Raw genomic sequence first — 24,057 nt, 5'->3', positions numbered from 1 at the left:
TGCATCTAGGAGGGTGGCTGCAGTCACACCCTCACCCAGAAAGGCAGATCCTGCCTGCTGCCAGCCCTCCCCCAAGAGCACAGGGAGGCTCAGATGAATCCACAGCTACAGTTTGGGTTCCTGTAGCCCCACCCAGGAGAGTGGGGCTCCTGCCTGCTCCGTAGAGCAGGAGGCCTGGGTCTGCAGCTGCATTGGGTGGCTACAGCAGCACCCGGGGAGCTCCTGTCCCAACTCAGAAGGGGTGGGGCTCCCACCGGCTCCATGGAGTGTGCTGCCATCACAACTAGGTTTGTGTCCAGGATGGCCAAGCCAAGGATAAGAAGGAGCAGAAACTATGAATATGCAGAAGAAACTCCCCCTTGGGGAGAGGAGAGGATATAAGGAGAGAAGCAGGGGACCTAGCGTGTCCTAAGAGACCACAGGGAAAATGACAAAGGAAGAGAAGTGCTCTCTTTGTTGCAGGACTGGAGAGGCAGAGGTGGAGTGTCATTCAAAAAGCCATGTTAAATATCCTAACACAAACTTCTATTGGAAAATTTTAAAGTAATACAAAGTACCAAATGTGAAGTTTCATGAATCTTGGCTGGCAGCAAACCACTGAGGATGATACGACCCTGGAAATCTATGTCAGAATCTCAGCTGGGTGAGGATGGAGCATGTGTGAAGTTGAAGTGCAGTTTTATCTAAGAGGGCAAAGGTTTAAAAAGATTGAGAAACTGGCCAGGCACGGTGGCTCACGCCTGTAATCTCAACACTTTAGGAGGCTGAGGCAGGTGGATCACCTGAGGTCAGGAGTGCAAGACCAGCCTGGCCAACACGGTGAAACTCCATCGCTACTAAAAATACAAAAAATTAGCCAGACGTGGTGGCACGTGCCTGTAATCCCAGCTACTTGGGAGGCTGAGGCAGGAATCACTTGAACCAGGAAGCGGAGGTTGCAGTGAGCTGAGATTGCGCCATTGCAATCCAGCCTGGGCAACAAGAGCGAAACTCCATCTCAAAAAAAAAAAAAAAAAAAAAAAAAGGATTGAGAAACTCTTCCCTTATACTTTCCTCACTTTTTCAATTCTCTGAATTCTCACTCTAATTTCCCTCTTGAAGATGCCCTTCTTTGATACCTGGGGAGCAGAGTAGAGCCTCTATAAGATCTCTTTCTTCTATTTTAATGACATTGGTTTGCCTAAGAATGAAATATTAGTCCAAAAGTGAATGTGGACATTAATAATAGAGGCCAGTTATACCAAGCCAAGAAAAGCACTTAAAAAAAAACCAGCATTCAGAGGGAGCAAATAATTTTAGCTGTCAAATCCAAAAATTGTGTATCTAACCCACTGAACTGTGGAATTTATTTTCTTACATAGCAAAAGATTCCTCAACTTAGTCAACAATCAGGCTACAAATTTCCGCATATCCATCTTTTTTTTTAAAGCAAAAAGTGTACATCAGTGTATTTAAAAAATTTTTTTTAATCTTCTGTAAATGTTATATTCTTAAATGTAAATTCTTAATGTAATGCACATCTTCAGGCCTATTAGAGAGAACACAAGGAACAAATTGCTTAGTGAAAAGCACATGAACTTCCATATTAGAAAGGAGTCCCAACTCTGACATCCCCCTCCTTTCTAGCTGTTTGATTTGGGAAGAAATTGGTTTAACGGTTTAACAACTGTTTTTCGGGTTTTTTTTTTTGGTGGGAGGGACAGAGTCTAGCTCTGTAGCCCAGGCTGGAGGGCAGTGGTGCGATCTCAGCTCACTGTAACCTCTGCCTCCCAGGTTCAAACAATTCTCCTGCCTCAGCCTGCTGGGTAGCTGGGACTACAGGTATACGCCACCACACCTGGCTAAGTTTTGTTGTTGTTGTGTTTTTGTTTTTTTTTTGTTTTTTTTTTTTTTTTTTGAGACAGAGTCTCACTCTGTCACCCAGGCTGGAGTGCAGTGGTGCGATCTTGGCTCACTGCAAGCTCAGCCTCTTGGGTTCATGCCATTCTCCTACCTCAGCTTCTCAATAGCTGGGACTACAGGCGTCTGCCACCGTGCCTGGCTAATTTTTTTGTATTTTTTTAGTAGAGATGGGGTTTCACTGTGTTAGCCAAGATGGTCTTGATCTCCTGACCTCATGACCTGCCTGCCTCGGCCTCCCAAAGTGCTGGGATTACAGGTGTGAGCCACTGCGCCCAGCCCATTTTTTGTATTTTAGTAGAAATGGAGTTTCACCATGTTGCCCAGGCTGGTGTCGAACTCCTGAGCTCAGGCAATCCACCCGCCTTAGCCTCCCAAAGTGCTAGGATTACAGGCATGAGCCACCGCACCTGGCTAACAAGTTTTTAATCTTCGATTTCTTGATCTATTGAATGTTTAGAGTATGACTTATTCATAGGGCTTTGGAGAAACAAAAATGAACTTTTTCAAAGGGTGAATATTACTCTCCATTTAGTTGTCCAAGTTAGAAACTTACGAATCATTCCTAATACCTCCTAGTCTCTCACTCCCCACGTGTAATCCAAAAGTAATCCAGTAGGTTCATCCTTCAAAATATATCTCAATTATTCCCCCTTGTCTCCATCACCACCACCGTTATCAGTCTTAGACGTCATGGTTTTTCACATTCACTGCTGCTCCCATCTCCCGACTGGTGTCTCCACTTGCTTTTCCCTCGGTCCCCAGTCTACCCCATATAGCAGCTCGTTTTTTAAAAGCATAAATCATACCATTCTTCTGCTTAATTCTGATGATGTCCCACTATAGATAATTTTTTTTTCTTTGAGACAGAGTCTCACTCTCTCCCTCAGGCTGGAGTGCAGTGGTGTGATCTCAGCTCACTGCAACCTCCGCCTCTCAGGTTCAAGCGATTCTCATGCCTCAGCCTCCCGAATAGCTGGGATTACAGGCGCGTGCCACTACACCTGGCTAATTTGTGTATTTTCAGTAGAGATGGGGTTTCACCATGTTGGCCAGGCTGGTCTCGAACTCCTGACCTCAGGTGATCTGCCTGCCTCGGCCTCCCACCACTATAATTTTTAAATGACATCTTCACTGAGATATAATTCACATACCATAAAACTCGCCCTCTTACAGTATACAAATTAAAATACACAATGTGGTTTTAGTGTTTTCACAATGTTCAATCATAACCACTATCTAATTCCAGAACACTTTCATCACCCCAGAAAGAAACCCAATACTCATAAGTAGTTACTACTATTCCCACCCCTTCCAGCCCCTAACAAACACTAATCAATTTTCTCTTTCTATGGATTTGTCTGTTCTGGACATTTCATATAAATGGAATATTATAATACATGACTTTTGAGGTCTGGCTTCTTTCACTTAACATAATGCTTTCAAGATTGATCTGTGTGTCAGCATGTATTAGTACTTCATTTATTTTAATTGCCAAGTAATATTCCATTGTGTGGATATACCATATTTTATTCACTCAGGAACATTTGGTTATTTTCACTTTTTGACTATTACAAATAATGCTATGAACATTCATGTGCACATTTTTGTGAGGACATGTATTTTCAATTATCTTGGGTATATTCATAAGAATAAAAATGCTGAGTCATATGGTAACTTTATGCTTAACTGTTTAAGCAACTGCCAAATAATTTTCCAAAGTAGCTGTACTATTTACAATCCCCCTAGCACTGAATGAGGGCTCCAATTTCTTCACATCCTCACAAACACTTGTTATCTTTTTGATTATAATCATTCATGCAGTAGTTTCTCACTGGGGTTTTGATTTGCATTTCCCTAATGACTAATGATGTTGAGCATTTTTTCATTGCTTATTAGTCATTTGTATATTTCTTTTTTTTCTCTCTCTTGAGACAGAGTCTCGCTCTGTCGCCCAGGCTGAAGTGCAATGGCACGATCTCAGGTCACTGCAGCCTCTGCCTCCTGGGTTCAAGCAATTCTCCTGCCTCAGCCTCCCAAGTAGCTGGGATTAGAGGTGTGCACCACTATGCCTGGCTAATTTTTTGTATTTTTAGTAGAGACAGGGTTTCACCATGTTGGCCAGGCTGGTCTCAAACCCCTTACCTCAAGTGATCCACTGCTTCGGCCTCCCAAAGTGCTGGGATTACAGGCGTGAGCCCCCTGCCCAACCTACATATTTCTTTGAAGAAAATTCTATTCAAATATTTTGCTCATTTAAGAAACTGGGCTGGGCATAGTGGCTCACACCTGTAAACTCATCACTATGGGAGTCTGAGGCTGGATGATGGCTTGAGGCAAGGAGTTCAAGATCAGCTTGGGCAACATAGTGAGACCCTGTCTCTACAAAAAAAAAAAAAAAAATTGTTGGGCATGATGGCATGTACCTGTAGCCCTAGCTATTCAAGAGGCTGAAACAGGAGGATCACTTGAGCCCAGGAGTTCAAGGTTACAGTAAACTATGATTGCATCCCTGCACTCCAGCCTGGGCAACAGTGAGACCCTGTCTCAAAAATAAAAAGCGTTCTTTTTATTAAGTTGTAAGAGTTATTTATATATTAGATATAATTTACTTAACACATATATCGTAAGCAAATATTTTCTTCCACTGTGTATCTTTTCACTTTCTTAACGATGGAGGTAGTTTTTACTTTTTTTCTATGACCTTCAGCACAATGTCAAACGAAGTGGTAACAGTTTTAGCCATGTGTGGTGGTACACACCTGTAATCCCAGCTACTCAGGAGGCTGAGGTGGAAGGATTGCTTGAGTAGCAATTTGAGGCTGCAGTAAGCCATGATTGTGCCACTGCACTTCATTCTGGGTGACAGAGCAAGACTCTGTCTCTAATTTTTAAAAGGTGGTTAAGAGTGAACGTCCTTGTCTTGTTCTTAATCTTAGAGGAAAAGCATTCAGTCTGTCATTGTTAAGTCTGATGTTACCTGTGGATTTTTTTTTTTAATAGCTAAGCTTTATTATGTTGAGGAAATTCTCTTCTGCTTCTAGTTTGTTGAGAAGTTTTATCTTAAAAGGGTGGTGAATTTTGTCAGTGCTTTTTCTGTTACCTATTAATGTGACCACATGGTTTTTGTCCTTTATCCTATTGTTACATTAAATCAACTGAGTTTCATATGTTAAATCAACCTTACATGTCTGGCATAAATTCCACTTCGTTGTAGTGTGTAATTTTTTTAATCCATCATGGTATTCAGTTTGCTAGTTTTGTTGAGGATTTTTGCAACTATAATTGATAAGGGATATTGATCTGTAGTTTTCTAGTCATGCCATTGTCTAGTTTCGGTATCAGGGTAATACTGGTCTCATAGAATCATTTGGGAACTATTTCCTCGACTGTTTTTTGGAAGAGTTTGTGAAGGATCAATGTTAATGCCTCTTTAAATGTTTGGTAGAATTCACTAGTAAAGCCATTTGGGCCTAATGTTTTCTTCATGGGAAGTGTTTTTCTTGTTTTTATTACTAATTCCAATCTCTTTACCTGTTAAAGGTCTGTTCAGTTTTTCCATGTCTTCTTGATTCCATTTTGGTAGCTTGTGTCTTTCTAGGAATCTGTCCATTTCACCTAGGTTATCTAATTTGTTGACATACAATTGCTAATAGTATTCCCTTATAATCCTTTTTACTTCTGTAAGTTTGGTAGTGATATCCCCTCTCTTGTTTCTGATTGTAGAATTTGATTCTTCTTTTATTCTTGGTCAGTCTAGCTAATTGTCAATTTTGTTGATCTTTTTCCCTCTGCATTTTGAATAGAACCCAAACTCCTCATCTTAGCCTGTTAGGTCCCACGTGAAGAACCCTTTCTACACTCCAAACTCCACTCGCCCTCTCTCACCCATCAGTCTGCTGCAGCCACACTGGTCTTTTATCAGCTCCTGAATGCACCAGTCCCTTTGCCAGCTCAAGGCTATCACAAGTACTGGTTTCCTCTGCTGGGAAGGCCTCTTCCCCTAGGTTTTGTCCGACTGGCTCTTTCCCACCCTGCGGAGCTCAAGTGTAGTAAGCTGCCTTTCTAACTTGGAGTGTGTACATATTACCTTCCTTATCTTACCTTCCATATATATACCTGCCAATAGCCTAATTTGTAGCATTTGCCAATTTCCATGGTGTAAATACTGCCACCACCATGGCTGATTTCAAGCTGCCAATTTGTGTCACTGAGCACAAAGTAAGGAAAAGAGTCTATTACTTTCCTTATATACTCATTTTCTTTACTACTGTATATCCAGCATTTAATTTTTTTTAAAGGTGGTAAGAGAGAACGTCCTTGTCTTGTTCTTAACCTTAGAGGGAAACCATTCAGTCTTTCATCATTAAGTCTGAGGTTAGCTGTGGATTTTTTTTTTGATAGATAGGCTTTATTAGGTTGAGGAAATTCTCTTCTGCTTCTAGTTTGTTGAGAGTTTTTATCTTAAAAGGATGGTGAATTTAACATAATGCCTGGCTCATGATAGTAGTTCAATAGTTTTAAAAGTGAGAGTTTGAAAGCAGCCAGGCCAACATGGTGAAACTCCATCTCTACTTAAAAAAAAAAAATACAAAAATTTAGCCGGGCATGGTGGCACACACCTGTAATTATTCCAGCTACTCAGGAGGCTGAAGCAGGAGAATCGCTTGAACCCAGCAGGTGGAGGTTGCAGTGAGCTGAGATCACGCCACTGCACTCCAGCCTGGGCAACAGAGTACCCTGTCTCAAAAAAATGAATAAAAATAAATTTAAAGGTGGAACAAAATTAGAACTACAAAATTTACAAAATACTATAGCAATATAACGTGATTGTTATTGCACAATATTACTTACAAGTTTGATTATTAGACATCAGGACCTGTCACTATTTCCAAAACATGGGCTATCTTTATTTAATGTGGGTGAAATGATAACACTAGATAGATGCCCTTAGGCAAAAGTGGGTTTTGTCTAACACATAACATTTTTATTTGACTATTGTTTAATTTTTAAATATCTTGGAGGATGTTCACATTTCAAAGGAATCATTTCTTAGAAAGTACTTAGCCTTGACATAGTGCTTTGTACACAAAGTCCGCTCATGAAATAAGTAAACGTTTATTTGTTCATTCACATATTACTTGAGATTTATTGAGTACCTGGTATGTACTCGACATTCACTAAGGCCTTAGGATTCAGAGTCAACTACAAAAGCTCTTAAGAGACGACAGAATGTACCAGTGTTCTCCACGGAGAGCGGTGAGGACAGGGACAGCGTCTGTGGGTGGTGGCAGGGGAGGAGCAGCAGGACAGATGGGATGACAATGGTATAAACCAGGAGTCACAAACAAATGCCCCAGGAACCACGTGGGCTTGGTGTGGGACATGGTAAGTGGCAGAGTCTGTGGCTGGGGGAAACAGCATTTTTTTTTTTTTTTTTTTTTTTTTTTTTTTTTTTTGAAAGTTTCACTCTTGTTGCCCAGCCTGGAGAACAATGGCACAGTCTCGGCTCACTGCAATCTCCTCCTCCCGGGTTCAAGCAGTTCTCCTGCCTCAGCCTCCCTAGTAGCTGAGATTACAGGCGCCGGCCACCATGCCTGGCTAATTTTTGTATTTTTAGTAGAGACAGGGTTTCACCATGTTGGCCAGGCTAGTCTCGAACTCCTGACCTCAGGTGATCCACCCACCTCGGCCTCCCAAAATGCTGGGATTACAGGCATGAGCCACTGCACCTGACCTGGAAACAGCACATTCTATTTGAAAACATTTATATCTAAATTTAAAACAAAAATAATGTGGCAGTCACACAAAATACTTCAGGCGGGATACAGCTCACTGGCCAACAGTATTGGCCTAAGCAAAGCAAATAGCAGAGACAAAGGAGAAGAACCCAAACCACTGCTGCTTTGCGGGAGCTGGCTAGTTCCAGCTCCAGAGAGCGGGGTTTGTACTTTGTGCTCAATGACGTCATGTTGCAGCTGGCAATGAGCCATGGTGGTGGCAGCATTTACACCAGGGAAATCAGCAAATTCTTCACATCAAGTTATTGGTAGTCAATGCTGAACGCATTATTTAAATGTTAAAAAAAAAAAGAGATCTGCTCCTATTTGAAGAAAAATCTTTTCACTTAGGTTTCAGAAACTTCTCACTTCTTCCTTTAAAAATATTGTAAGCAGTTTTTACTTGTACTCAGGATTAATACATAGTTAAATGTATGTTGTCTTACCAAAAATAAATAACTAAGCAAACAAATAAAATGAGTTCAAGAGAAGGCTTGTATTTTTATTTCTTCATGTATATTTTTAGATGATAAACTCATCTGAGAATATGGTTGCGAAAATGATAGGAACTAAGGAGTTATCTTAATTACAGGGAATCAACTGTCATTTTCATCATTTAGTATTGATTACTATTTACAGTCTATGAGAAATTCCTTTCATTAAAATCAAATCCCCCAAATAAAGAATAAGGAATAAGTTCACATTATAGTACTACTTACAGGTCCTAATTTAATATAGTTTTTCTAATTCCACTTCCCATTTGAAGAATGTGTAATTTATTATTATTATTTTTTTTTTTGGGACAAGGTCTGGCTCTATACCCCAGGCTGGAGTGAAGTGGTGCAATCTTTTTTTTTTTTTTTTTTTTTTGAGATGGAGTTTCGCTCTTGTTGCCCAGGCTGGAGTGCAATGGGGCGATCTTGGCTCACCACAACCTCCGCCTCCCGACTTCAAGTGATTCTCCTACCTCAGCCTCCTGAGTAGCTAGGATTACAGGCATCAGTGGTGCAATCTCCACCTCCCAGGCTCAAGCAATCCTCCTCCTACCTCAGTCTCCTGGGTATCTGGGACTACAGGTGTGCACCACCATGCCCGGCTAATTTTTGTATTTTTTGTAGAAACAGGGTTTTGCCATGTTGCCCAGGTTGGTCTATAATTCGTGAGCTCAAGCAATTCACTCCCCTTGACCTCCCAAAATGCTGGGCTTACAGGTGTGGGCCACTGCACCTGCCCATTATTATGTAATTTATAAAAATACTTTTAGAACTGGGAATAACCTTGGAGATTATTGTGTCCAGGGCAAGCATATAGATTTCAACTCTTCCAAATCATTGGTGGTGGCTGCCTGGAGTCCTTTCCCAGCTCGGCAAGGAAAAAGACCATGTTCAACATCAACATCTGCCTTTGATATAGGAGAAGGTGACACCATGAATCTAGTCCTAATCTAGTCCAGTTTATTTTACAGGTTAGAAACTGAAGTCGTAATAGGTTAAGAGACTTGTCAAAAGTCATACAATTAAGTCAATGGCATAGCCAGGATTGTAAATTCAGCAGAAGTTGTTACTGAATAAAATTTCTCCCTTTCACCTTCAGGGCCCAATTGTCCCCAAATACCTCCCAAATACATTTCCTCCACCCCAATTCCACTAATCCTGTCTATTATCAGGAGTCCCTTATTTTTTCTACCTGTCCCTAATATCTCTCAATATTTCCACATACAATCCATCCTCCTTGGCCCAGAACACTTCCAGAGAAGAATTTTAAGCACAAATATTATAATGTCATTGTAATGCTTACACACTTCCACGATCCCAGCACCTTGTAACACTGTGCTTCCATGCCTTTGCTTATTCCCTGTGGTTCCCCTCTGCCTAGCAAACCCTACTCTTCCTTTAGACCAATGAAAACATCTCTTCTGTGAAGCTTTCCTTAGTTCTTCCCTACTCCCTCAACAATCCATTTATAAAAGCAGGAACGATGCTATCCTCATCTCAGTCTGTCTTCTGTCTTGTACTGCCTCCAGAGTTCTGCAGAGAATGTCCATTCACATTTATTAATAATGATAAGTCAGTCTGGAACTACATGCACCTCCACATCAGGATGCCAGGGCACTATGCCACTAGGCAGAGATTCAAGATGTTTTTAGTTTTTCCTGCTCCACTCCCCCCAACTTTTTTTTTTTTTTTTTTTAAGATAGGGCCTGACTGTTGCCAGGCTGGAGTACAGTGGCACAATCACAGCTCACTGCAGCCTCAAACTCCCCGGTCCAGGTGATCCTCCCACCTCAGCCTCCCAAGTAGTTGGGACTACAAGCATGTGCCACCATGTCTGCCTGGCTATTTTTTTCTTTTTGTAGATACAGGGTCTCACTTTGTTGCCCACGCTGGTCTCAAACTCCAGGGCTCAAGTGATCCGCTGCCTCAGCCTCCTGAGCAGCTGGGACTGCAGGCATGCACCACCACACCTGGCTAAGAAGTTTTTAATGTCATGAGAAAGTGTTATAAGGGGGAAAAGCAAAAGAAAATATATATGTGTGATATTTTATCCACATAAATATACACTGAAATAAGACTGGGGGAGTGTTAATTGATGACTGGATTATCAGCAATTGTTTTCAGACTTTCAATTTTTATGTTATGATTATTTATCACTACTTTATTGAAGTATAATTTATGTATTGAAGTATAATTTATAGTAAAATGCATCTTAAAATGAATTTTGACATTAAAAAATGATTGTATATATACACCTCTGTATAATCATCTTCTACATAAAGATACAGCACATTTTCATTACCCCCAAAACTCCCTTTCTGCCTCCAGTTAATACTCACCCACCTGCATTCTGACTTTTAACACAATAGTTTTTTGTTCTTAAATTTTATATAAATGGGATCATACAGTATATATTTTTAATGGTATCTGACTTCTTTCATTCAAACTAATGTTTTTGAACACCTTCCATACTGTTGCCTGTATCGATTTGTTCTTTTTCTCTGCTGAGTAGTATTTCATTGTATTATTATACCACAATTTGTTTATCCACTTTCCTATTGATGGACACTTTGGTTGTTTCCACCTTGGGGCTATTATGAATAAGGCTGCTATAAACATTCATAAACAAATCTTTTTATGCACATATATACTTATTTATGGGTATATATGCAGAAGTGGAATTGCTGAGTCATTCAGGTAGATATACATTTAACTTTGTTAGAAATTGCCAAACCAGCCGGGCATGGTGGCTCACGCCTGTAATCCCAGCACTTTAGGAGGCTGAGGAGGGCAGATCACCTAAGGTCAGGAGTTTGAGACCAGTCTGGCTAAAAAGGTGAAACCCCGTCTCTATTAAAAATACAAAAATTAGCCAGGTGTGGTGGCAGATGCCTGTAATCCCAGCTACTAAGGAGGCTGAGGCAGGAGAATCACTTGAATCCAGTCAAGAGGCAGAGGTTACAATGAGCCGAGATCACACCACTGCACTCCAGCCTGGGCGACAAGAACAAAACTCCATCTCACAAAAAAAAAAAACAAACAAAGAAATTGCCAAACCACTTTCCATAGCGGTTCACCATTGTATGCTCCCACCAGCAATGTATGAGTGTTCCAGCTCCTCCACATCCTATCACGTAATTGCCAGTCCTTTTAATTTTATTGATTCTGCCTTGTCTGTAGTAGTATCTCATTGTGGTTTGAATTTCCATTTCTCTGATGAATAATTATGTTGAGGACCTTTTCATAGACTTTATAGCCTTTCAGTTATCTTATTTTGCAACATGCCAATTCAAATCTTTTGCTCATTTTTAAGGAGACTTGCTTGTCTTTTTATTATTGGTGTATAGGAGTTTTTTTAAAATAGATGTCTTTATATCCTTTCTGGTTATAAAAGTCCTTTGTCAAACGTCTATATTCTTTTTAGATAACAATATCTAAATATAATTAGAGAAAATAAAATATTTTCTCTAAGTTTATACCTTTTCATTTTTTTTTTTTTGAGATAGAGTTTCACTCCTGTTGCCCAGGCTGGAGTGCAATGGCACGATCTGCCGCAACCTCTGCATCCCAGGTTCAAGCGATTCTCCTGCCTCAGCCTCCCGAGTAGCTGGGATTACAGGCATGCACCACCACACCTGGCTAATTTTTGTATTTTCAGTAGAGATGGGGTTTCTCCATGTTAGACTGGTCTCGAACTCCCAACCTCAGGCGATCCACCCGCCTCAGCCTCCCAAAGTGCTGGGATTACAGGTGTGAGCCACCGCGCCCAGGCTCCTTTTCACTTTCTTAATGGTGTCTTTTGATGGGCAGAGGTTTTTAATTTTAATGAAGTTTAATTTTCAATTTTTTCTCCTATGCCTTTTGTGACTTGTCTTAGAAATGTTTTCCTACCCTGGCCGGGCCCGGTAGCTCACACCTGTAATCTCAGCACTTTGGGAGGCTGATACAGGCTGATCACCTGAGGTCAGGGGTTCAAGACCAGCCTGGCCAACATAGTAAAACCCTGTCTCTACTAAAAATACAAAAAAAAAAACTTAGCCGGGTATGGTGGCGGGCATCTGTAATCCCAGCTACCTGGGAGCCTGAGGCAGGAGAATCACTTAAACCCGGGAGGCGGAGGTTGCAGTGAGCTGATATCATGCCGTTACACTCCAGCCTGAGCAACAGGAGTGGAACTCCATCTCAAAAAAAAAAAAAAAAAAAATTTTCCTACCCTAAAGTCATAAAAATATTTTTCTGATTTCTCCCAGAAGGTTTGCAGGTTTAGCTTCATATTTAGATGTATGATCACTGCTGTTCTTTAATCATAAGGGGGAAAGGGACTTAACCTTAAGCAAATAAGTATAAATGGCAGGCTGCTATTGAGGCCATCCATTATTTAGGTTGGGCAAGTTGAAGTTTTGGCATAAACACCGTATCGTGTCACCTCGGTGGAAGAACAAGTATAACTGTTGTCCTGGCTCAGCAGAACATTCTGATCCCAACTCTGGCTCCATAGATAAGCTGTACCTGGGCTTTCTTACAGTTAAAGGGTTGGGAGAAGATTTAAGGGATTTGGGAGGAGACTGGGAATACATAGAATTATAGAGAAGCCCTGAACATCAAATGACCGCCTATGCAGGATTCAGATTCACATTCGTTCTCGGCTGCTTCTACAGTTAGTGAAGACTCCAGTGAAAGCTGGGGCCCTGATACCCTCCAACATGGACACCTTCAGAGCTAGGAGTCCTGGGGGAGAGGGAAGGTGGGGTAAGCCAAGGAGAATTATATTGTTAGCTGTAATGAGCTAGCATTAAATAGATGTTAGTCATGTCTCCAATGTGGATGTTGAGAAAGATGACCAAAATTTGGAGTCCCAAATTCCTAAATCCTCTCCAGTTGCTGATGAAGCTACTGTCACCCCATGTGAGTTTGCCAAGGGAGGTATATGCACAGTAGACAAGGCCAGATGCAAGGACACTTTATGACAACAAGGACTTTTGGTCCTGATCTCAGTATTGTCTTCTAGTGAGCTAGACTGAACTTTGTGTGTTTCACGGTCTTATCTTGCTGCCATGGCCTAAGGCTCACACTTAAAAGCAGGGGAGCAATTTCTTTGGCCTTCTCCCACAGGCCAGAAGTGACCAATATCTGGCACATGCATAGCCACTCCTACTTCTGTGGCTATAGTGAATACTGTGGTATGCTACCCAGATCTCCCTTTTAGGACCTAGGCATTCATTCCCCCCAGCTACCAGGAGTGTTGGCCACCGATGGCTCGTAATTGCATCCTTCTCCAGGAATGGCCTTGGTCAAAGGAAGCTGCCTTGCCCAAGCACACAGACCTCCATGGTCAACGTTGGAGAGAGTGATGGCAAGGGGTTAGTGCTAAAGCCTGGAACTTTTGACACATTTAGGACAACTCAGCTCCAGAGATCCCCATGAGGTTGGCTAAGGCCTTTGTTGCAACTACAATGTGTCATCTTTCTTCCCTCCTTTCCTTACAAGCTTTATTTTTAAGATGGAGTCTTGCTCTGTCACCCAGCTGGAGTACAGTGGTGCAATCGCAGCTCACTGCAACCTCCATCTCCCAGGTTTCAGCGATTCTCCTGCCTCAGTCTCCTGAGTAGCTGGGATTACAGGCATGCGTCACCAAGCCCAACTGATTTTTGTGTTTTTAGTAGAGACAGGGTTTCACTATGTTGGCCAGACTGGTCTCAAACTCCTGACCTCAGGTGATCCGCCCACCTTGGCCTCCCAAAGTGCGGGAATTACAGGCATGAGCCACCTTCTAAGTTTTGTTCTCAAGTTTACTCCCTAATAAACATCCTGCAAACAAGTCTCTGAGTCTTAGAATCTGTTTCTGTGAAAACTACCTAAAACAGTAGCCATGTCACAATACATTACCAATTAATCATATTACTTGCTTTTTCATGCTGAGCCTGGAAAAATATTAAGGTTCCTTCTGAAAACAGCCTTTAAGTAACTATTAAAAAAAACCAGGTGGAGTGATAAACAAGTTGAAACCCATTTATCATCCCTGCTTCAAGCCCATATTTTATTATCAGTCCTCTAAATCTTAGTATTCTTGTGGCAAGAAGAGACAAGGAGAGACATGTCTGAGGAAAAGTACACCGAGGAAAGAAGAGAGATACTTGAATCCAAGTTCTCAAGCAAAGCCAGTCCAAACTGTTTACCCTATCTAGAGAGTCTCCCAGATGGGAGCCCTGGACTGTTATATAGGGAAAACCAATATAAAAAAGTCAACTTAAGAAAAGGACCTGCCAGGTGCAGTGGCTCACGCCTGTAATCCCAGCATTTTGGGAGGCTGAGATGGGCGGATCACGAGGTCAGGAGATCGAGACCATCCTGGACAATACGGTGAAACCCCGTCTCTACTAAAAATACAAAAAAATTAGCCGGGAGTAGTAGCAGGTGCCTGTAGTCCCAGCTACTCGGGAGGCTGAGGCAGTTAAATGGTGTGAACCCAGGAGGCGGAGCTTGCAGTGAGCCGAGATCGCGTTACTGCACTCCAGCCTGGGCGACAGAGTGAGACTCTGTCTCCAAAAAAAAAAAAAAAAAGGACCTGCCACTTACCCTCAACAGCCTATCTGTCATGCCAAATTTCCACTCCCTCACACCAGAGTCACAGGACATCCTGGACCATGACCATTCATACCAGTACCCTCCAACTCTCCCTAGAAACCAACAAGGACTGGAAATTGGGTGATGTGTGGTCTATTCTAAACACTTCCGCAAAAAGCTGCCCATCTTGGGGTAAGAGACACTGGGCACTAATTTGATCATTTATAAAATAAATTTGTAAGATTTCTAAGACTCATTCTTGGTCTACTATATAATTCTGTGCATAGGAACCATACTGAATGTAGGAAAATTTGCTGTTGGTGGTAGTGGCATTGTTCTAATATTAGAGTTGGTTTCTGCCTCGCTCTGTGGGCTACGCAGATGCAGAGCAAAACATCACAGATTGGAAGAAGATGAGGGGGGAAATGGAGGCAAGATGGTGACACTATTGTGGCCAAGTGACAAGTGCAAGGATGGTGAACAGGGCAGGCAAGTCTTCCCACAGTTGTTTGAAACATGGTCTTGCTCTGTCACCCAGGCTGGACTATAGTGGCACGATGTTGGCTCACTATAACCTCCACCTCCTGGGCTCAAACGATCTTCCCACCTCAGCCTCCCAGGTAGCTGGGACTACAGACACAAGCCAGCACATCTTTTTTTTTTTTGGTAGAGACGGGTTTTGCCATGTTGCCTAGGCTGGTCTCACTTGAGCTCAAGCAATCTGCCTGCCTTGGCCTCCCAAAGTGCTGGGATTACAGGCGTAAGCCACCATGCCCAGGCTTCTTCTCAGTTTTTCTGTGTCAGACATTTCTGGCTCTTGGTTAGACAATAGGAACCCAAATACCTGCCTCATTGTAAGTCCTTGGTCAAATCCTTCATTATCTCTGATCATTGTTTCTGAATCTATAAAATGGGATGTATTATCAGAATGCTTTGGTTGACATCAGAAACACAACAGAAAATAACTTATACAGCCACCTCAGGTTCATATCTATTTTAACTACTCCAGTGCAAAACAATCCTCTCTCCAGGAGAGACTCTTAGCAGTGCAAATGAACTCAGATGTTGCTATGGTTTGGATATGGTTTAGCCCTGCGAAGTCCCATGTTGTGATTTGATCCCCAGTGTTGGGGTTGGGGCCTGGTAGGTGGTGTTTTGGTCATGGGGTGGATCCCTCATGAATGGCTTAGCATCATCCCCTTGGTGATGAGTGACTTCTTGCTCTTAATTCACTCAAGAGTTTAAAAGAGCATGGTGGCCGGGTGCGGTGGCTCACGCCTGTAATCCCAGCACTTTGGGAGGCCGAGGTGGGTGGATCATGAGGTCAGGAGATTGAGACCATCCTAGCTAACACGGTGAAACCGTCTCTACTAAAAATACAAAAAATTAGCCGGGCATGGTGGTGGGCACCTGTAGTCCCAGCTACTCGGGAGGCTGAGGCAGGAGAATTGCGTGAACCCGGGAGGAGGAACTTGCAGTGAGCCAAGATCATGCCACTGCACTCCAGCCTGGGTGACAGAGACTATCTCAAAATAAATACAAATAAAAGCATGGCATCTCTCTTGCTCCCTCTCTCACCATGTGACACGCTGGCTCTCCTCTTCTGTCATAACTAAAAGCTTCCTAGGGCCTCACCAGAACCCAAGGAGATGCAAGTGTCATGCTTATACAGCCTATGGAACCATGAGCCAAACAAACTTTTCTTATAGATTACCAGGCCTCATGTATTCCTTTATAGAAACACAAATGGACTAAGACGCATGTCCGTTCCTGAGACAATCAGTGTGGCTGGTGGGCATCCATCCACATTTATAGTCAGACAGGAGGGGACACCACTATTGATGTCCCCACTGGCACTACAGAGTAGAATGGCTTTCAAGAAAGGATGCTAGCGAATAAAAACATATGTACGTGCCAGGTGCAGTGGCTCACGCCTGTAACCCCAACACTTTGGGAGGCTGAGGTGGGCGGATCACAAGGTCAGGAGTTCGAGACCAGCGTGGCCAACATACTGAAACCCCATCTCCACTAATGATACAAAAAATTAGCCAGGCGTGGTGGCAGGCACCTGTAATCCCAGCTACGGAGGCAGAAGAATAGCTTGAACCCGGGAGGCAGAGGTTGCACTAAGCTGAGATCGCATCATTGCACACCAGCCTGGGCAACAGTGTGTCTCAAAAAAAAAAAAAAAAAACCACATGTACCATATAATCTATTTCCTCTACCTTTGAAACCTCACTGTATCTGCTGTCTATTGCTGCCTAACAAATTATCAGTGATTTAATGACTTAAATGAAGACTAATTGATCTCAGTTTGTGTCAGGAGTGTAGGTACAGGTTGAGTCCTCTACTCAGGGTGTCACTAGGCTGAAATATGGTGTGGCTGGGGCTGTGATTTCATCTGAAGCTCATGGTCCTCTTGCCATGGTCATTCAGGTTGTGAGCAGAATTCAGTTCCCTGGAGTTATAGAGATGAAGTCCCCACTTTCTCACTGGCTACTAGCCAGGGACCACTCTCAGTTCCAAGAACCACTCTCAATGTTAACCATGAGCCCCTTTCCATAGCAGTTCACAACACGGCTGTTTCTTCCAGGCCAGGCCCGTTGGAAGGTCTCTGTGATGCTTCACCATCTTGTAAAAGGTCCAGCTAATTAGGGCAGGCTCACCCAGAACAATCTCCCTTTCGATTAACTGAAAGTCAAGTATTCTGTAGCCCAATTACGGCAGTGATATCCCATCATAGTCACGAATCCTACCCACACTCCAGTGGAGGGAATTATATAAAGCATGTTCACCAGTGGGTGGGAATCTTGAGTGTCTTTTTAAAATTCTGACTTCCACAACCACTGATGGAAGTAACCGAAAAGAGGCGGCAAATCCTCAGAAGAGACAACAGTGGATGAGAGGTGTCAACATATCTGTATGCCTGCCAGAAATGAGTGCTGAGAACCACAGACAATCTCAGGGTGTAAAGAAGCAAGGTATTGCTGAAGGCAGGGCTGTAAAAGGGCTCAAAATTGGCATAATCATTGAAAATCTATTTAAAAGGCAATGAGACCCTCCCCGGGTCCCCTTGCTCACCCCTGGAAGGTAGGCAAGTCGTCTTCTCCTCATTGTCCCCAGAAATTTATTCTCTAAAGAAATCTGGCCAGGGGCAGTGGCTCACACCTGTAATCCCAGAACTTTGGGAGGCTGAGGCAGGCAGATCACGAGGTCAGGAGATCGAGACCATCCTGGTTAATATGGTGAAACCCCGTCTCTACTAAAAATACAAAAAATTAGCTGGGCGTGGTGGCATGTGCCTGTAGTCCCAGCTACTTGGGAGGCTGAGACAGAATTGCTTGAACCCGGGAGGTAGAGGTTGCAGTAAGCTGAGATCATGCCACTGCACTCCAGCCTAGGCAACAGAGTGAGACTGTCTCAAAAAAAAAAATCTGACCAGAACTTCTCTAGATAAGAACAATGGTACATTCCAAGGGAGATACTGTTAAGTGAATATCTACACGCATCGTGAGACCCTGCATAAATCTCTTTCCTTGTCTTTCTGCCAGAAAGTTGGCAGTCAGGCTCCTATTCTTTAGGAAGAAAATTGGAGAGATCTTCTCTATACAAAATAATCCCAGAAAATAAAATTTCTACAAGCTGACATTTGTGTGTTATTCTGGTGTGAAAACCCTTGGCACATGATCACCCTGTTCTGAGGGCCACAGGTTGAAAAGCAGCACACACACACACCCCACCACTTCCAATCAGCCCTTCACCGCTCTACCTGCCATCAAGTGAAAATGATGTAGTCAAGACTGGCCTTGAGCGGTCATAAAAGCAGCTATAATTTGCATGACTTCCACACCACCTACTCCTGCTGCATGGCTGCCTTTCCTCAACCGATACCTATGGCCTCCAGCGTTCCTAATAGGTAATGGACTGGGGAAAAATAATTCAAGTATAGTTTTATTTTCTCTGGGTTATTTTGTTTGTTCCCTTCCCCACTCTCTTCTATGACCACTCCTGAGTGGTACCCAAAATGTTGCAGCCATTCAGCTGGTGCCAGCAAATCAGCATATTGTATAAAGGAATTTGCAAACCATACTTGAATTATTTTTCCTCAATCCTTAGGAGGCCGAGGAGGGCGGATCACTTGAAGTCAGGAGTTCAAAACCAGCCTGGCCACGTGGTGAAACCATATCTCTACTGAAAACACAAAAATTAGCCAGGCTTGATGGGGTGCACCTGTAGTCCCAGCTATTCTGAGGGAAGAGGATCGCTTGAGCCCAGAAGGTGGAGGCTTCAGTGAACTGCGACTGCGCCACTGCACTTCAGACTGGGTAACAGCGCGAGACCCTGTCTCAAAAAATAAAGGTGTTATTTTCCTTCCTTTTGCCTTTTGAATTCTGCTCACCATAAAATTAAGCCAAATACTTTTTTGAGGGGGCAGCAAAAACTTGTCAGATTTACGAAATTCATTAACAGCAGAATTCTCAAAGGAAAGGTTTGGAGGCCTGCCATACCTTAGGCTTGATCAAAGCAGATGAAAACCTCAGCCCAGTAATGTTCAATTCATAACTCAATTGGATTATAAATAAAGGCGTCATTCTTCAGAAAGGCTATTTTTCAAACCCTCTAATGAAAAAGCTAGGGAATATTGCTATCAATTCATCCTTTCCTCTTCAAGCAAAGAGCATTCCTCTGCTTTAAACAGATGGGGCTCTGTGTGACAAACAGCAGTGTTCCAGGGAGCAGCGATGGCACTGACATCTTGTACCCAGTGTTTATATGCTGGGTTGTCCCTGTTTTCATTTCCTTTGACTAGGCTAGAGCAGTGTTTAAGATTCAGACAACGGAACGGCAGGGTGAGTCCCAGTCATCCTCACATTCCAGCCATTCTTTATGATAATGAGCAGGGTGAGCGCCTTCGAGGAAGGATTCCAGAGAAGGTAGGAGGAGCGGAGGAGGAAAGAACAGCAAAACCTTTCTAGCCCAGCAATGTCTTCGTGCTCACTGTATTACTAGCTCAGGCACTGAAGCTGCAGTTAATTGCTATTCCCAGGGGATTCAGCTTTTTTTTTCTCTCCATTTACAGAGGCAGCTATAACAAAGACCATGTGAGTGCATGCGCGCACACACCACTGTTCCTGTGTTCCCAACTGATTGCTGACCGGCTTTCGTGAAGCCCTCACCTTCCCCATCATTATCACAAAAAATACTAGTTATCACCGAATGAAAATCATCTGTCTCTTAAGGAACAGACAGGGTGTTTGCTGTTCTAATAACTTCACCTGCACTGTATGGAGCTTGGAATATGATTAATGTTGCATCAGTGTCCCCTTTGGCAAGCTCTTGCAGACAAGGGCAAACTGCCACAGCTGTCTTCCAAAGATGGTCTCTACTAGATGACAGTAAGTGGGAAAAAGCAAATTCACTTTAGAGCAAAGGGACAAGTTTACACTTCTAAACCTGCAATTTGTTCCTATGATGTTGAAAACTCTTCGTAGGTATTGTGGGTGGATTCGAAACCAATCACATTTGCATATTTCTGCATATAAACATCTTTGAGTGCGTTTTTCCTTTCTGCCTGACACCTCATACAAAAAAATGCCACTTAATGATTATTTTCCAGATCCTTATTAAATGAACAGGATCTTCAAGCACTCAGTCCTCAACAAACGTATATTAAACTCCTATCACTTGTCAGCTAGGTTCTGAATGCTGGGCTTGGACTCTTGCCCTCACGGAGCTTCCAGTCTGGTTACTTACCACGCCCAATTAGTACGGGATCCAAATTGCATGAGGTCTGGAGTTTACACTCAGGGGTGCTCATTAAGAAACTTAAGTTTACTGTGCCAAGTATTACTTAGCGTACAGAATTTGCAAAAAACTATAAAAAAAGGCACATCTAAATGAAGGACCTGAGGCTTGAGCTTCAAATGTTTCACAGTAATTCCTTTGATGTCAACGTAGGTAAGATTTTTATCTCAGTTCTACAATTAAACACTGGGGCTGGGTGTGGTAGCTTACGCCTGTAATCCCAGCACATTGGGAGATTGAGGCAGGTGGATTACTTGAGACCAGGTGTTTGACACCAGCCTGGACAACACGGCAAAACCTCATCTCTACAAAAAATACAAAAAAAGTTAGTCAGCCAGGGTGGTGCACACCTGTAGTCCCAGTTACTCAGGAGGCTGGGATGCTAGGCTTATGAGCTCAGCAGACGAAGATTGCAGTGAGTCATAATTATGCTATTCTACTCTAACCTAGGCAAGAGTAAGGGCCTGTCTCAAAAAGAAAAACTGATGTTGCCAAAAGTGTGGTAGCACATACTTGCAGTCTTAGCCATTCGGGGAACTGACAAATGACAATGCACTAACAACCCTCACAGCCCTCACTTACTCAACTCACGGCGCCTCCTAGGCCTCGGCACCCACTCTGGTCCTCCTTGAGGCGCTTTTCAGCTCACTACAGCACGGTGAGAGCTCCTCTGGAATAGCTGAAGCCCAAGCCGGCTCCCTCGGCTTGCAGGCAGGTATGGAGAGGCGCAGACAAGAATCAGGCCTGCAGCAGCCCTTGCAAACCAGCTCGAGTCCTGGGTGTGCGAGCCTGGGCTCTGACATCCCACACTCCGAAGAACCAACAAACACTGCTGGCCCTTAACAGAAAATTTATACTCACGCCAGTAGCTGCAAAGGATGCAGAGTTCCCCAGTGTCCACAATCAGGTTTTTGGTCTGACTTCAAAAATGAAACTGCAGACCCTCACAGTGAGCATTACAGTTCTAAAGTAGCGTCTCTAAAGTTTTTTCTTTCTGGTGGGTTTACTATCTTGCCGGCTCAGAAGAGAAGTTACAGATCTTTGCAGTGAATGTTACAGCTCTCAAACCAACACATCAGCACTTACTTATTTCTCTTGGCGGATTCACAGTTTCACTAACTGAAAACGTTAAAGCCACGGATTTTCGTAGCATTACAATCCATAAAACCACAGCAGAGAAAACATAAACATCCAAAGGTCTAAAGCTGCACGTACTAAAATACAAACACTTTTATCACTACTACTAGCTCGGGCAGCCTGCTTTTATTCTCTTACCTGGCCCCACCCACATCCTGCTGATTGGTCCATTTTACAGAGCGCCAATTGGTCTGTTTTACAGAGAGCTGATTGGTCCGTTTTGACAGGGTGCTGATTGGTGTGTTTACAATTCCTGAGCTAGACAGAAAAGTTTTCCACATCCCCCCTAGATTAGCTAGATACAGAGTGTCCATTGGTGTATTTACAAACCCTGAGCTAGACACAGGGTGCTGATTGGTGTGTTTACAAACCTTGCGCTAGACACAGAGTGCTGATTGGTGTATTTACAATCCCTTAGCTAGACATAAAGGTTTTTTCTAAGCCCCCACCAGACTCAGTGAGCCCAGCTAGTCTCACCTAGTGGATCTCTCATCAGGGCTGCAGGTGGAGCTGCCTGTCAACCCCGCGTCGGACGCCTACACTCCTCAGTGTTTGGGCGGTTGATGGGATTGGGCGCCGTGAAGCATAGGGGCGGCGCCCGTCGGAGAAGCTTAGGCCGCGCAGGAGCCCACGGCCGGGGGTGGACTATATGGTGGGCTGCAGGTCTCGAGCACTGTCCTGCAGCGAGGCAGCTAACGCTTGGCAAAAAATCGAGCGCAGCACTAGTGGGCCAACACTGCTGGGGGACCCGGTGCACACTCCGCAGCTGTTGGTCCGGGTGCTAAGCTCCTCTGCCCGGGGCCGGCAGAGCCGGCCATGGCCGCTCCAACTGCGGGGCCTGCCAAACCCACGCGGAACTCTAGCTGGCCCGCAAGCGCCGCGCGCAGCCCTGGTTCCCGCCCATGCGTCTCCCTCTACACCTCCTTTGAAGCCAAGGGAGCCGGCTCCCGCCTTGGCCGGCCCAGAGAAGGGCTTCTCCAGCGCTACCAGAATGAGCGCTGAGGCAGAGGAGGCACGGAGAGCAAGGGCTGAGAAAGCTACTAGCACGCTGTCACCGCTCAGCAGTGCCGGCCCGCCGGCGCTGCCTCGAATTTTGGCCGGGCCTCAGCCGCCTCCCTGCGGGGCAGGGCTCGGGACCTGCAGCCTGCCATGTCCGAGCCTCCCCCCCGCCGCCGTGGGCTCCTGCGCTTTCGATCCTCCCTGACAATCGCCGCCCTCTGCTCCATAGCGCCCGGTCCTATCGACCGCCCAAGGGCTGAGGAGTGTGGGCACACTGCGCGGGACTGCCGGGCAGCTGCACCTGCGGCCCCGGTGCGGGATCCAGTAGTTGAAGCCAGCTGGGCTCCTGAGGCTGGTGGGGAGTTGGAGAATCTTTGTCTAGCCAAGGGATTGTAAACACACCAATCAGCATTCTGTATCTAGCTCAATGTTTGTAAACACACCAATCAGCACTCTGTATCTAGCTCAAGGTTTGTAAACACACCAATCAGCACCCTGTGTCTAGCTCAAGGTTTGTAAATGCACCAATCAGTGCTCTGTGGGGACTTGGAGAATTTTTGTGTCTAGCTCACAGATTGTAAACACACTAATCAGCACCCTGTCAAAACGGGCTAATCAGCGCTCTGTAAAACAGACCAATCAGCTCTCTATAAAGTGGACCAATCAGCAGGATGTGGGTGGGGCCAGATAAGAGAATAAAAGCAGGCTGCCCGAACTAGCTGAGGCAACCTGTCGAGGTTTGTTCCCCCTTGTGGGTGTTTTTTAATTTTTTTTTTTTTTTTTTTTTTTTTTTTTTTGGTTCTTTATAGTAAGTCTTGCTGCTGTTCATTGTCTGGGTCAGCTTTGTGTGTATGGGTTGTAATACTCGCCATGAAGGTCTGCATTTTCACTTCTGAGCTGGTGAAACCGGGAACCCACTAATAGAAAAAAATTCTGAACACGTGAACATCAGAAAAAAAAGGAACGCCCAGACATACTGCTTTTAGTGAACCGTAACACTCACTGTGAGGGTCTGTGGCTTCATTCTTGAAGTCAGACCAAGAACCCACCAATTCCGGATGTAGAAGGATCTACTGGATTCCAGGAGTGCAAATCTAGTTTGAGCAACATAGCAAGGTTGTGTGTCTGAAATAAACGAATAAATAAATGGGTGTTTTAAAACCTGATGTTTTGTTAGTAAATGGCTGATTAGCGGCCAATAAGACTCTGAAGTAAGCATTCTTTTGCTTGTCAAACCAAAGAAGTGTAAATGATGACCAGAGGGCGTCCAGTTGGAAATAGCTTTTTCTCTAACCAGGAGACAGCTCAAATAATGTTGAAAAAACAACAGGCTGCTCAGATCTCTGTTTCCATCTAAACCAGGTGACAATTTGCCCCTC

The 24,057-nt window shown here is 43.9% G+C and overlaps 1 long non-coding RNA gene across 1 annotated transcript in view; it reads right to left on the bottom strand.

Moving 5' to 3' along the window:
• The window catches only part of LOC134810277 (uncharacterized), a 45,982-nt gene extending 24,156 nt beyond the window's left edge, over nucleotides 1-21,826 (bottom strand). Inside the window, exon 1 of the long non-coding RNA XR_010157919.1 lies at nucleotides 21,404-21,826. This is a non-coding gene — a long non-coding RNA (uncharacterized LOC134810277). The remainder of the gene's footprint in view (nucleotides 1-21,403) is intronic.
• Nucleotides 21,827-24,057: the final 2,231 nt, after the last annotated feature.

Source organism: Pan troglodytes, chromosome 5 (genome assembly GCF_028858775.2).
Source record: "Pan troglodytes isolate AG18354 chromosome 5, NHGRI_mPanTro3-v2.0_pri, whole genome shotgun sequence".
NCBI classification, from domain to species: Eukaryota; Metazoa; Chordata; class Mammalia; order Primates; family Hominidae; genus Pan; species Pan troglodytes.
Note: the sequence above shows the minus strand (reverse complement) of the source record. Positions and strands in the feature narration are given on the sequence as shown.